This window comes from Tachypleus tridentatus, chromosome 3 (genome assembly GCF_004210375.1).
Source record: "Tachypleus tridentatus isolate NWPU-2018 chromosome 3, ASM421037v1, whole genome shotgun sequence".
NCBI classification, from domain to species: Eukaryota; Metazoa; Arthropoda; class Merostomata; order Xiphosura; family Limulidae; genus Tachypleus; species Tachypleus tridentatus.
The window spans coordinates 101,031,410-101,045,020 of NC_134827.1; positions in this window are offsets into that span (position 1 = coordinate 101,031,410).

Below are 13,611 nucleotides of genomic sequence, written 5' to 3' on the forward strand. Positions count from 1 at the left end.
AGGAAAAGCCGAGATAGCTCTTTGTGTAGCTTTGCGCTTAACTACAAACACACAGCATTTCCTCGTTTAACGGGCCCGGCATGGCCAAGCGTGTTAAGGCGTGCGACTCGTAATCTGAGGGTCGTGGGTTCGTTCATCCCCGTTGCGTCAAACATGCTCGCTCTTTCAGCCGTGGGGGCATTATAATGTGACGGTCAATCCCACTATTCGTTGGTAAAAGAGTAGCCCAAGAGTTGGCGGTGGGTGGTGATGACTAGCTGCCTTCCCTCTAGTCTTACACTGCTAAATTAGGGACGGCTAGCACAGATAGCCCTCGAGTAGCTTTGTGCGAAATTCAAAAACAAACAAACAAACAATCATTGATATAATAATTATTGGAACTCGTGTTAAATAACCGGTAGAGGGCGCGAGTTACTTTCATGTTTTTTGTAATTTTTTTTGTGGATAAAAAGTATAGAGTAAAAATGTTTGTTTTAGGACACAATTACTTTGGAATATCTGCCATTTTCACTGCGGGGAATCGAATTCCGGACTTTAGCAGAATAAAAGCGCTTTTTGTTCCAGGTAAATTCATTTAAATTTGAATTACGAAACAGTTCGTAATTTGAGCTTGTGTGTTTTTACTGCTGTTTTAATGAAAACTTTGATCATTGTTCTAAGAGGTAAAGTCTCCCTTCTTTATTAATTTGTGGTTTCTGAATGTTTACTGTTGAGTGTTGGGCTGTTTGGTTCGTGTTTTAGTGTATATATGTAAACATGATTGAAGACGGGGTGCTCTCAGTAATTGCTACCTTTAAGGAATAACGAAAATCACAACAAAGCTATAATTTAAAACATGCAGGTAATATTTTTCCTTCTTCTATATTTGATAATTTTGAATTGCTTACTTTTTGTTATACATATGCATATAGTTCAAAATAAGTTTATTAAGTTGACATCCAACTTAAAACACCTCATCAACATTCATCCCTTTTCAATAATCTGGAAATTAGTTACTAGGTCTGGCATGGCCAGGTAGTTAAGGCACTCGACTCGTATTCTGAGGGTTCCGGGTTCGAGTCCCCGTCGTACCAAATATGTTCGCCCTTTCAGCCGTGGGGGTGTTATAATGTACGTTCAATCCCACTATTCGTTGGTAAAAGAGTACCCCATGTGTAGACGGTGGGTGGTGATGTCTAGCTGACTTCCCTCTAGTCTTACATTGCTAAATTAGGAATGGCTAGCGCAGATAGCCATCGTGTACCTTTGCGCCAAATACAAAACAAACCAAACTAAACCAATTATTTACTGAAAAAATCTGTTATTCACGACACCTATCGAGATTACTGAATGTATTTATAACAACGAACGTATTAACTATGATTTTGGCTTGCTAAATGTAATTTCTACTCTTGATAAAAATAGATTTTCTAACATTAGTCTTTGCCCTAATTTGAAATTAATATTATCCAGAAATTGGTGGTAATTGCTGAACATTCAAACTTTACATGGAAATCGAACGTTTTTCGTATCAAAAGTGATAAGTCATTGTAATTGAAATACATTTTAAGGTAATACGAGGTCTGTTCAAAAAATACGCGGACTGACGTCATAAAACAAAATGTACTTTATTTAGAAGTTACAGGCCTGGGACCCCTTCAAAGTACTCTCCTCCCCAACGCACACACTTATCCCAACGGTGTTTCCACTTGTTGAAACAGTCCTGGTTCGCTTCTTTTGTAATGTCCTCCAGCTCCTTCGTCGCATTTGCCTTAATCTCGGGAATCATCTCAAATCTTCTTCCTTTCAAGGGTCTTTTGAGTTTGGGGAAGAAGAAAAAATCGCAAGGAGCAAGGTCAGATGAGTAGGGGTGGGGAAGAAGTGATCGAGTGTTTGGCCAAAAACTCACGAGTTCTGAGGGCTGAATTTTGCAGCAACGCGGTGCATCTTCAATTTTTCGGTCAAAATATCGTAACAAGATCCAACTGATATCCCACACTCTTCAGCAAGCTCCCTGACAGTCAGACGTTGATTTGCCCGCAGCAGGGTGTTGATTTTGTCGACGTGTGGGTCGTCAGTTGACGTGGAAGGACGTCCAGGACGATCATCATCTTCAATGGACTGTCGACCATCCTTAAAACGTTCATGCCACTTGAAACATGCCGTACGATTCATAGCAACGTCACCGTAAGCCGTGTTAAGCATAGCAAAAGTTTCAGTCGCAGATTTTCCAAGTTTAACACAAAATTTCACAGCAAGTCGTTGCTCCTTCAGGTCATTCATTCTGAAATCCGCCAAACGAAAAAATCGCACTTCACTTAAAACCGCGTAGCTAATACACAAATGAAGATATCTGCAATCGGGAAATGGCGTCGTAATCATCTGATCTGTGCGAACCTAGCGACACCAAGCGGATTCCCCTGGAACCAACTGGAGCCGCGCAATTCAAACAGTCCGCGTATTTTTTGAACAGCCCTCGTATTATACGACGTTTAACCAAAATAGTGAAATAAACACTATTATAACAACATTCATATTTAACATCTAATGAGCGAAACGATACACAATATTCTAAACATTTTCCACTTTAGATAAAATTTTTATCCGCGATAAATACTGTTGATAAATTAATTTTGTTTTAGTAAAAGTGTGTGTGTGTGTGTGTTTATATTGAAAAACCACATCGGGCTATCTGTTGAGCTCAGCAAGGGGAATCGAACCGCTGATTTTAGTGTTGTAAATCCGTAGACTTACCATTGTATTAGCAAGGGGTGCAGTTTAGTAAATGGCAGATTGCATTCGAACATTAGTTACAAGTCCGTTTGCTACCTTTGTACAAGGATGATCAAGTATAAAAATGGCATTATTTTCCTATCATTCATTTTGTATTTGTCTTCTGATACAAAGTTTTGATACAGTTTTATCTTTTTCAGTCGGATGTTTCGTTTTGGTGAGGCTTCTTCTAGTTCAATGGTTAGCTTGAGAGCCTATAAAACTGCAATTCTGGATTTGATCGCTGGAAGCGGTACAACAAAAATAGTTCGTTGTGAAATTATTTGCTTAAAGAAAAAAAAACACGTTCTGGCGACAAAAAAGTTGCATAAATAATTAATCTGCTCACGAAGCAACAAACCATCTTGGACAACAATCAGAAACATTTGAACGAGTGCGAAGGAATCGGACTTTCTAGATGGAATTCTGTTTTGTTTTTCTCATCAGCGATCCTTTATTTGGCGGACAAACTTTTGCAGATTTCCATTTAGTGAAATGTTTACTTTTTTGTCGCCAGAACGTTTTTTTTGTTTGTTTGTTCTGAATTTCACGCAAAGCTACACGAGGACTAGCAGTATAAGACTAGAGGAAAGGCAGCTAGGCATCACCACTCACCGCCAACTCTTGTGCTAATCCTTTACCAACGAACAGTGGGATTGATAGTAACTTTATAACTTCCCCACGGCTAAAAAGGCGAGCATGTTTGGTGTAACGGGGATTTGGACCCGCGACCCTCAGATTACGAGTTAAGCGCCCTAACCTCCTGGCCATGCCGGGGCATTATTTTGTGAGACATATTAATATTAATTATGCTAGGATTATCCAAAGCTGTAGCTCGTTCTATGGCTTTTTACGTAATTAGAAACCAATAAAGAAAATAATTAGTTAGTTATTAGAATAAAGTAACTGTGAACAAAATCTTTATTTTCTAGTCCTTTCTTTTTAAATAATGTAATTACTTAACAGTAAGGTACAGCTGTAAGTCTAAGGATTTACAACGCTAAAATCAGGGGGTTCGATTCCTCTCGGTGGACTCACCAGATAGACTGATGTGGCTTTGCTATAAGAAAAGACACACAATTAGCAGTAAACTTGTTTTAATTTGTTGAACGACATGATGAAGTTTTCCTTTCCAGAAGTGTTTCCAGCTTTTCGTCAAAATGTTTCTTAGATATTCTTTATTAGCATAATAACATTCTACAAAATCAAAATGAACCATGGTAAACAACATAACGGTTAATAACAAGATGTAAATTTTGTGTGTGTAGCATGAAACAGAGATATTTGTTCTTGTAGAACAGGTTGGGAATAAACCTCAACTCTATGAAGTTGATTAAATTAACGTTTTTCATGAAGGGACTTAAAAGTGATGTTTTACAAACAAACAAACGTCTTGTTACATTTCCCGGCTGCGTTGGAAATGTGATTCTAAATGAACAGCTGCAAGGTGGAATACATATAATAGATAGTAATAACAATCATTAGTGGATAGTAAGTGCCTTTCTATGAACAATGCATTTTATTTGTCTAAAATCCGAATATCTCTAATTGCAAATATAATTGAGGTTTTTTAAAAGTTGAACTTTGCTGAGATCCATTAGGATGGTCAGTCTTGTTGACCGAAAGGGTGGAAGCTTTGTAGTTGCTTACGAATTACTGATGCAAAGTTAAGCCCATGGGTGACTCAGTTTGACTTTTTCGTTGTTTATAAAGAGTGTATACCCTTATTCACAGAATGTTAAGTTTCTCAAATGAATTTTTGTAATCGCAGAAGGTATTTTGATTGCAAAAACACAAATAAACAAACCAAAGTGATTTATACTGTCTGATATTGTTTTGTCAGACGTCCTCTTAAGAGGTTCGGAAGTTGTCTTTGTTCAATTTGTTGTAAGCTGCTCATCATTTTTTCAGGAATTACAATTGGTTCATGGATGTAAGAGGAAGTTTTCCATGCTTATTGTCATTCCAAAGACGCCATATTGAATTGAGATTTACTGTTGTTTAGGATTGGGGAGAAAGAATGAAGATGCTTATTCTGTCTTTTGAACCAACTTCAGACAGTATGACACAAATGTTTTATTTCGTGATGGTTACGTAGATAAGTACAAATACATCAACTTCTGCATTAAGAACGTCCTTTAAACCACAACACTATCTACAGCAGCTTGTACTGTCCAGAATATAAGGGTAGGCTAAGTCCATCTGTGGTTTTCTCCATATCTTTATTTTACCGGGCCTGTCGTGCCCTAGTTGTTAGTGTGCTGGAGTGCGAATCCCAGGATTTCTGGTTGGTGATCTGTTTCCACAAAATCACACTTCAAACTTTGGGTCTGTCGTTGTATTGTAAGAGTGATGGTTAAATCCCACCATTCGATTAGAGTAGCTTAAGAGTTGATGATGAATGTCGAGTAGCTTAAGAGTTGATGATGAATGTCGACTAGTTGCTTTCCTTTTAGTCTACCATTTCAAAATTAGGATGGCTAGCGTAGATAAACTCAGTGGACATTTTATTAAGTACACCTATCTAGTAAGGGTAGGCCCCCTTTTGCCTCCAGAACAGCCTGAATTCTTCGCGGCATTGATTCAACAAGGTGCTGGAAATAATCCTTAGGGATTTGTTCCATGCTAACTCAATAGCATCATGCTGTTTCATGTTACGTACCTCCCGTTTCATCTCATCCCAGAGATTCTCGATTGGGTTGAGATCTGGGGACTGTGCAGACCATTGGAGTACGTTGAAGTCACTGTCATATACGTGGAATCAGCTTGAGATGATGCGTGCTTTGTGACATGGCGCATAATCCTGTTGCAAGTAGACTGTGGCCAAAAAGGGATGCATATGGTCAGCAGTAATGCTCAGTTACGCTGTGATATTACAGTGATGCTCAATTGGTATTAAGGGGCCTAATGTATGCCAAGAAAACGTATTCCCAAACCATTACCCCACCACCAGCAGCAGCCTGTACTGTTGACACAAGGCAGGACGGATTCATGCTGTTTACACCAAATTCTGACCATAGCATCTGCACGTCGCAACAGAAATCGAGATTCGTCAGATCAGGCGACATTTTTCCAATCTTTAGTCGTCCAGCTTTGGTGACCCCGTGTACAATGTAGCCTCGTCTTTCCATTCTTAGCTGACAGGAATGGAACCCAGCATGATCTTCTGCTGCTGTAGCTCATCCGCTTCAAGGTTCGACGCATTGTGCGTTCACAGATGCCTTTCTACACACCACTGTTGTAAAGAGTGGTTATTTGAGTATTTGTAGCCTTCCTGGCAGCATGAACGAGTCTGGTCATTCTCCTCTGACCTGTGTGGGTGAAAACAGAAAACTGCCTTTCACTGGATTTTTTTTCTCGCACCGTTCTTTGTAAACTATAAATACTATAATGCATGTAAATCTCAGGAGGTCAGCAGTTTTGAGATGGTCGAATCACCACGTCTGGCACCAACAATCGTTCCACGGTTATAGTCGCTTAGATCACGCATCTTTCTCATTCTAATGTTTGGTCGAAGAACAACTAAACCTTTTGACCATGTCTGCATGCTTTATATGTTGAATTGTATCCACATGAGTCGCTGTTTGGCTATTCGCGTTAAAGAGCAGGTGTGCCCAATGAAGTGACCACTGAGTGTATAATCCTTTTGTAGTTTTGCATGAATATTTGAAATAAACTTTATTTTGCTGTTAGTGCAAAAACGATGAAAAGGAATTGTTAAGACCACATTAGACTTTTCCAGTCAGTCATCACTGACCACAATACTCTAATCATCATTAAAGCAATACTTTCCTCCTTCCGGTTTCAGGCTAGTCGTCATCTGGGAAAGACAAATTTCGAAGTGTCTTTTATATAACGTTGTTAGAGGATTAGATCAGATGAAAAACAGTATTGAAACTGTTACACTCTATAAGCCTACTCTGTCGTCCTTTAACTCGGTCTGTCACCAACGTTTGGCGATCTAGTGGTTGACGCATTCTCTTTAGCCTGTCACTATATATAAGCTCTGATGATTGATATTTTTGAACATCCTTTCAAAGAAATGGTCTTAAATAACGACACGTCACCTGAATGGCATCTCCTATTATGTCTCTTCGAAAGTTCAAAACGATACAACCACGTTGAACTACTGTGTAACTACATCCATTACATTATCAAGTATTCTATAAGTGTGCGTTAGACTGTCACTAGTCAGTACAATAGTAACACAAAAGCAAGCATGAATACCAACACTATTATATTCAGCTAACAAGTTTGTTGAAGATAAATAATGTTTTATAATGTATTTTTGCTTCGTTGACATGGAACGGCATGGCCAAGTGGGTTAAGGCGTTCGACTCGTAATCCGAGGGTCGCGGGTTCGAAGCACGGTGGTACCAAACATGCTCGTCCTTTCAGCTGTGGGGGCGTTATAATGTTACGATCAATCCCACTATTCGTTGGTACAAGTCTTAGACTGCTAAATTAGGGACGGCTACCACAGATCGCCCTTGAGTAACTTTGCACGAAATTAAAAAAAAACAAAAACAAACAACCTTCGTTCACAATAATGTATTGTCGTACAATGTTCTTATATATATGCATGTAAACACTGATACCTTATTGTTAGCTATATTCAGTTAAAATATTCTATAATAAACATAACCAACTGAGTGTATGGAACATAAAAACGAAGTCATCTGAAAAACCATTTGATTTCAGCGCAGACCTACCTCTCTTGAAATATTAGTACACACTGAACTCTTTAAGTTATTAGACAAACACGTTTCTGCTGAGACGCAAACCATCAGGGCATTCACAGATTATTGACCCATATGATGATAATGTTCTATCAGACTTTCATACGAAGTACGTGCGAGCCATCTTTGTGGAAGTGTTTTCCATTGCGTGAGGTGGTCTATTTAGTATTATTACCTATTTTACCTGCTTCTGAGACTTAGAGGGAGAGTTTTCTTACAAACTTAATAAACGATTTCAGAGTGTTGTCAGTTTAACGATGTTTATGTTGTAACACAGTGGCCTACCTGTGCTCTATTCACTGCGGAGAACAAATTCCCGATTTTAATGTCACGAGTATCGATTTACAGCTATGCCACTGGGAGACATTGTTATAAATCGGTACATTTATTGCTGATCTACTAGTTACCATTTTTTTTATTATTATTGTGCAATAAAACTGTCAGCTTCTTTGTTTTTAACTGTAAGGTTTTGATTGGTGTACAAACATTTTGTTTGTCTATCAATATAATCGATGTGTTGGTTTAATCAACCAACTACAGTAAATATATCTCACGAATCAAAAAATCACGAAACCATATACTGCTGTATACCATATATTCCTGACATCAGCAAACAAATAACCAACATTTGGCAAAAACTAGTAACAAAATATGACATTCCAGTTAATACCAAATTTATTCAAAAACCAGGTACAAAACTGAGGTTTATACTATGTAAAAACTCCACTGACAAACACCACACCAACATTATTTATAAAATACAATGTCATAACTTCCACGACTTCTGTATTGGAGAAACAAGTAGAAAAATGGAAACCAGATTTAAAGAACATAAAAAGTCACCTTCACACGTTTTCGAACACTGCAAGTCAAATAAACACAACATAACCATAGAAAACACTCAAATACTAAATAAAGAAACAAACATAAACAAACGCAAAATTAAAGAAGACTTACTTATACAACAACTTAAACCAAAGATAAAACAATATAAAGGAACGCCTTTATACCTATATTAATATAATAAAATAAATAAAATTATATATTCAAACATCTAATACCGCCCTCTACATTCCGACACTCAGTTACACAACCATTTTCAAACATGTGGTCAGCTTCCGGTCAGTTACCTCTTTCTTTGTGAACCTGACGATGACCGAAGAAGGTCGAAACGTTGTTCGCTCTTCTATGTAAAATAACTTCTCAACCCAAACGAGCCGTTTTTGCATATAAATTTCTCAACAAGTGGGTTTCTCGACATCACTGATTAGGTTTTGGTCTTATAGACCAAGGAAGGTCAGGTTTGCTTGGACTCCTTTTTGTGAGGTTGGCAGTGATAGCTTGTTTTCGAATTTCGCGCAAAGCTACGCGAAGGATATCTGCGCTAGCCGTCCATAATTTAGCAGTGTGAAACTATAGTGAAGTTAATTATTCATCATCATCCACCGCCAACGCTTGGGCTACTCTTTTACCAACGAACAATAGGATTTATCGCCACATTATACGCCTCCATGGCGAGGTTTTTTTAGTGTGACTGGGATTCGAACCCGCGATTCTAATATTGTGATTCGAGTACCCTAGCATTAACCACCTGGCCATGACGAGCCAGACGTTGACAGACGGAACAAAGATTAAATGTGGGATATTAAAAAAAATAGTTATTATAAGTATTCACTGAGAAAACCATATTCTCCCATTTTGTTTACACCATCAATAAAATGTTCTGTAGCCATATTCGCGAGTAGCACAAAGTAGGAAGATTTTATCAGAATTAATCATACTTTACGTAGCCAATAGTATGTGGACACCTTTTCTAATCAGTGGGTTCCGCTATTTCAGCCACATCCATTGCTAACAGGTGCATAAAATCAAGCATACAACCATGCAATCTCCATAGACAAACACTGGCAGTAGAATGGGCCGTACTGAAGAGCTCAGCGACTTTCAATGTGGCATTGTCACAGGATTTCACCTAACAAGTCAGTTCGTCAAATTTCTGCCCTGTTATAACTGCCCCTGTCAACTGTAAGTGCTGTTATTGTGAAGTGGAAACGTCTAGGAGCAACAACAGCTCAGCCACGAAGCGGTAGGCCACACAAGCTCACAAAACGAAACCGCTGAATTTTGAAGCGCGTAAACATCGTCTGTCCACAGTTGCAACACTCACTACCTAGTTCCAAACTGCTTCTGGAAGCAACTTCAGCACAAGAACTGTTCGTCGAGAGCTTCATAAAATGGGTTTCCATGGCCGAACAGCCGCACACGAGCCTAGAATTACCATGCGGAATGCCAAGCGTCGGCTGGAGTGGTGTAAAGCACGCTGCCATTGGACTCTAGAGCAGTGGAAACGCGTTCTCTGAAGTGATGAATCACGCTTCACTATCTGGCAATCTGATGGACGGATCTGGTGGATACCAGGAGAACGCTACCTACCTGAATGCATAGTGCCAACTGTAGTTTTCTGGAGGAGGAATAATAGTCTGGGGCTGCTTTTCATGGTTTGGGCTAGGCTCTTTAGTTCCACTGAAGGGAAACCTTAATGCTACAGCATACAACGACATTCTAGAGAATTGTGTGTTTTAACTTTGTGGCAACAGTTTGGGAAAGGCCCTTTTTTGTTTCAGCATGACAGTGCCCCCGTGCACAAAGCGAGGTCCTTAAAGACATGGTTTGCCGAGGTTGGTGTAGAAGACCTTGACTGGCCTGCACAGAGCCCTGACCTCAACCACATCGAATGCCTTTGGGATAAATTGAACGCCGACTGCGAGCCAGGTTTTCTCGTCCGACATCAGTGCCCGACCTCACTGATGCTATTGTGGCTGAATAGGAGTGAATACCCGTAGCCATATTCCAAAATCTAGCGAAAAGCCTTTCCAGAAGAGTAAAGGCTCTTATAGCATCAAAGGGGGGGACCACCTCCATATTGAGTGCCTATACTTTTGAAATGAAATGTTCAACAAGCACATATTAGAATGATGGTCGAATGTTCACATACCTTTGGCCATGCATTGTGTATATAATAACTATTATATATATTATATATATATATATATATATATATATAATAGTAACTACTACATAATCTTTATTCGAGTCAAGTTCATAAAAAAGTCAATATAAAAACAAGTGATCAGCTGAATTTAACTTGAAGACAGCGTTTACACTGATGATCTCTAACGTCATTTATGACGTCATCGTTAGCAGTCTGTTTTCGTAAAGATTCCCGCGAAAATGAGCCAATAAATGAGCACTAAAAGGGACTAACTTTTGTTAGACATTTATTTTTCTTAGTCGTTAACGCAGTGTCACTTCTTCCTGACTTACTTTAATAGATGTTTGTATGAACAATAATTACAAGTGGTTAAACACATCTCACACCAATCTTTGTGTCGTTACTGTAAAAACGTGTTAACATTTTGAAAATTGGGTGAAAATTGGTCGTTTTAAGATCGGTATCGTGGACCGTAGGGTAGAGTGCTGTATTTTTGAATCTGAGAATCCATGGTTCATTTCTTATTATCGCAACAGCGCGTTTTACATACTGGGAGCGTGAGTGTATTATAATAGTGATGATGAAATTAACCTATTTGGCTGCAGTAGCTCAAGAGTTGGCGGTGGGTGCTGATGACTAAGGTAAGAAAGAGGTGTAATGATGTGATAATATCTTATTCACACTAGTCAGGTTTCCAAAAATAATAAAGTGTTTTAACTGTATTTGTTGGTTGTAGCCTCTTATGTTATCAGAACTCTTTTAAGCTGACTAGGTTATAACATTCAAAGTTCTAGGGGCCCGGCATGGCCAGGTGGTTAGGACGCTCGACTCGTAATCTGAGGGTTACGGGTTCGAATTCCGGTCTCACCAAACATGCATATCGCTACATACATATCGCTATGTGTCTATAATGTGTGTGTGTTTCTTATATCAAAGTCACATTGGGCTGTCTGCTGTGTTCACCGAGGGAGAATAGAACCCCTGATTTTAGCGTTGTAACTCCGTAGACTTAGTGTAATTTTCAGTCCGAGACTTACCTTTTTTTGTGAGGGTGAATATCTCATCCCCCACATATTCATGTAACTGAAAATCTGAGAATATATATATAATTCTAGAATAAAAAATACTGATACGTGAGTACAATTTCACAATATAGGTTAAATTTAAAGTATTCCATAACGTGAGATTTTCAACCCATTGAGTACTAAAAAAAAGTGTTATTCCTACAAAGAGACAGCACGTACTTTGGATTGCTAATAATATAGTTGCGAGTCCGAGATTTTTGTAATTACTTATTTACGTACTTTTTAAATAATAGTATGTCTTCATTGTTGTAGTAATGCTGGTAGGTCTTGTGGCGAGGCTCTATTTCAAAGCAGGCGAGCCTGGTTCCAACAATCTGTATGATACCACAAAACACCCCCTTTCATCAAATTTAAAATGGGGATATTCACTTCTCAGAGTAGGGGTAAGGGGCTATGCCCAGTGGCTACTTTTCCTCTAGTCTGTAGCTCGAAATTCAGAGCGACGGCAGATAAACTAACTTGAGTTGCCTTTTCGTGAATACATAACACAAATCATTGATTAACTATACGACGCTTGGCTATTTTGTAACTTTGTTAAGTGGAAATCATTTACATACAATTTGGCCCAACTTATAATGGGCAACTCCCACCTGTCAGCAAGTTTCTGAAATTATAGTATTTTAATATTATTATGTTGAATATTTGAATACTTCAGTGCACATCATATTCCACACAACACCATTTTGGAAGACGTGTTAATTATCTACACACGTAAGCGAATCGTAACTGAATCAGGCTTTAATTATTTTTGGTTTTTAATAGTTGTGCAAGTTTGTTGTTCTTGTTTTAAAGTAAGCACAAAGCTACACAATGGGCTATCTGTGCTCTGCCCATCACGGGTATCGAAACCCGGATTTTAGCGTTGTAAGTCCGCAGACATACTGCTGAGCCACTGGGGGCTTTGTGCGAGGTACTATATGCTCGAGTTATTAGTTAAGACTTTCTCTGTCTAAATTATTCAGGCGAATTAAACTTTCAAGGTTAATCACTTATTCCTGATTAAATGTAAGTCTGTCTAAATACGATTGACTTCAATGAGAAACTTTCTCAAATTCGTTTTATCACTGTGATTCATTGCGAATATTCCAAAAGGTACCACATAAACGCCAAAAATAATCTGAATGGAAAAAAAGTTTCCAGTGGTGAAAACGAATACTGGAAACTAAAGATATCCATGTTTTACAAAAAAAAAAATAATAAACAATATGAAATCTTAGAAAGTTTGTTATTTATATGTCCATACATTCTAAAATCACGAAACAAAACGAGTTATCTTGAAACTTTAGAAGAGAAAACAGAAATAATTACTTGTTCACTGAGTATTGGATAGTGCTCATGTATATATATATAATTACTTTCTTCTAGAAGAACATCGTGTTCATGAAGATATAAAAAGATGGCGTTAAGTCTTTTAATTTCAACCATTTGGACCACTTAGTACAAAATCGTGTTCATCAGGATATAAAATGTTGACGTTAAATCTTTAATTTTAACCATTTAGACCTATTAGTATAAAATCGTGTTCATCAGGATATAAAATGATGACGTTAAATCTTTAATTTCAACCATTTGGACCACTTAGTATAAAATGATGCTCATCAGGATATAAAATGATGATGTTAAGTCTTTAATTTCAACCATTTATACCACTCAGTATAAAATCTTGTTCATCAGGATATAAAATGATGGCGTTAAGTCTTTAATTTCAACCATTTACACCACTTAGTATAAAATCATATTCATCAGGACATAAAATGATGGCGTTAAGTTTTTAATTTCAACCATTTATACCACTTAGTATAAAATCATGTTCATCAGGACATAAAATGATGGCGTTAAATCTTTAATTTCAACCATTTAGACCACTTAGTATAAAATCACGTTCATCAGGATAGAAAATGATGACGTTAAATCAATATTTAGTCACATATATATAACGTAGTTTTCATTTTCAATGTCTTAAGTAATTCTTATTTCCTTGCATGGTGATTTTCGATAGAGAAAACAAAGGTCTTGTTGCAGAATAAATTTATAATATATATTG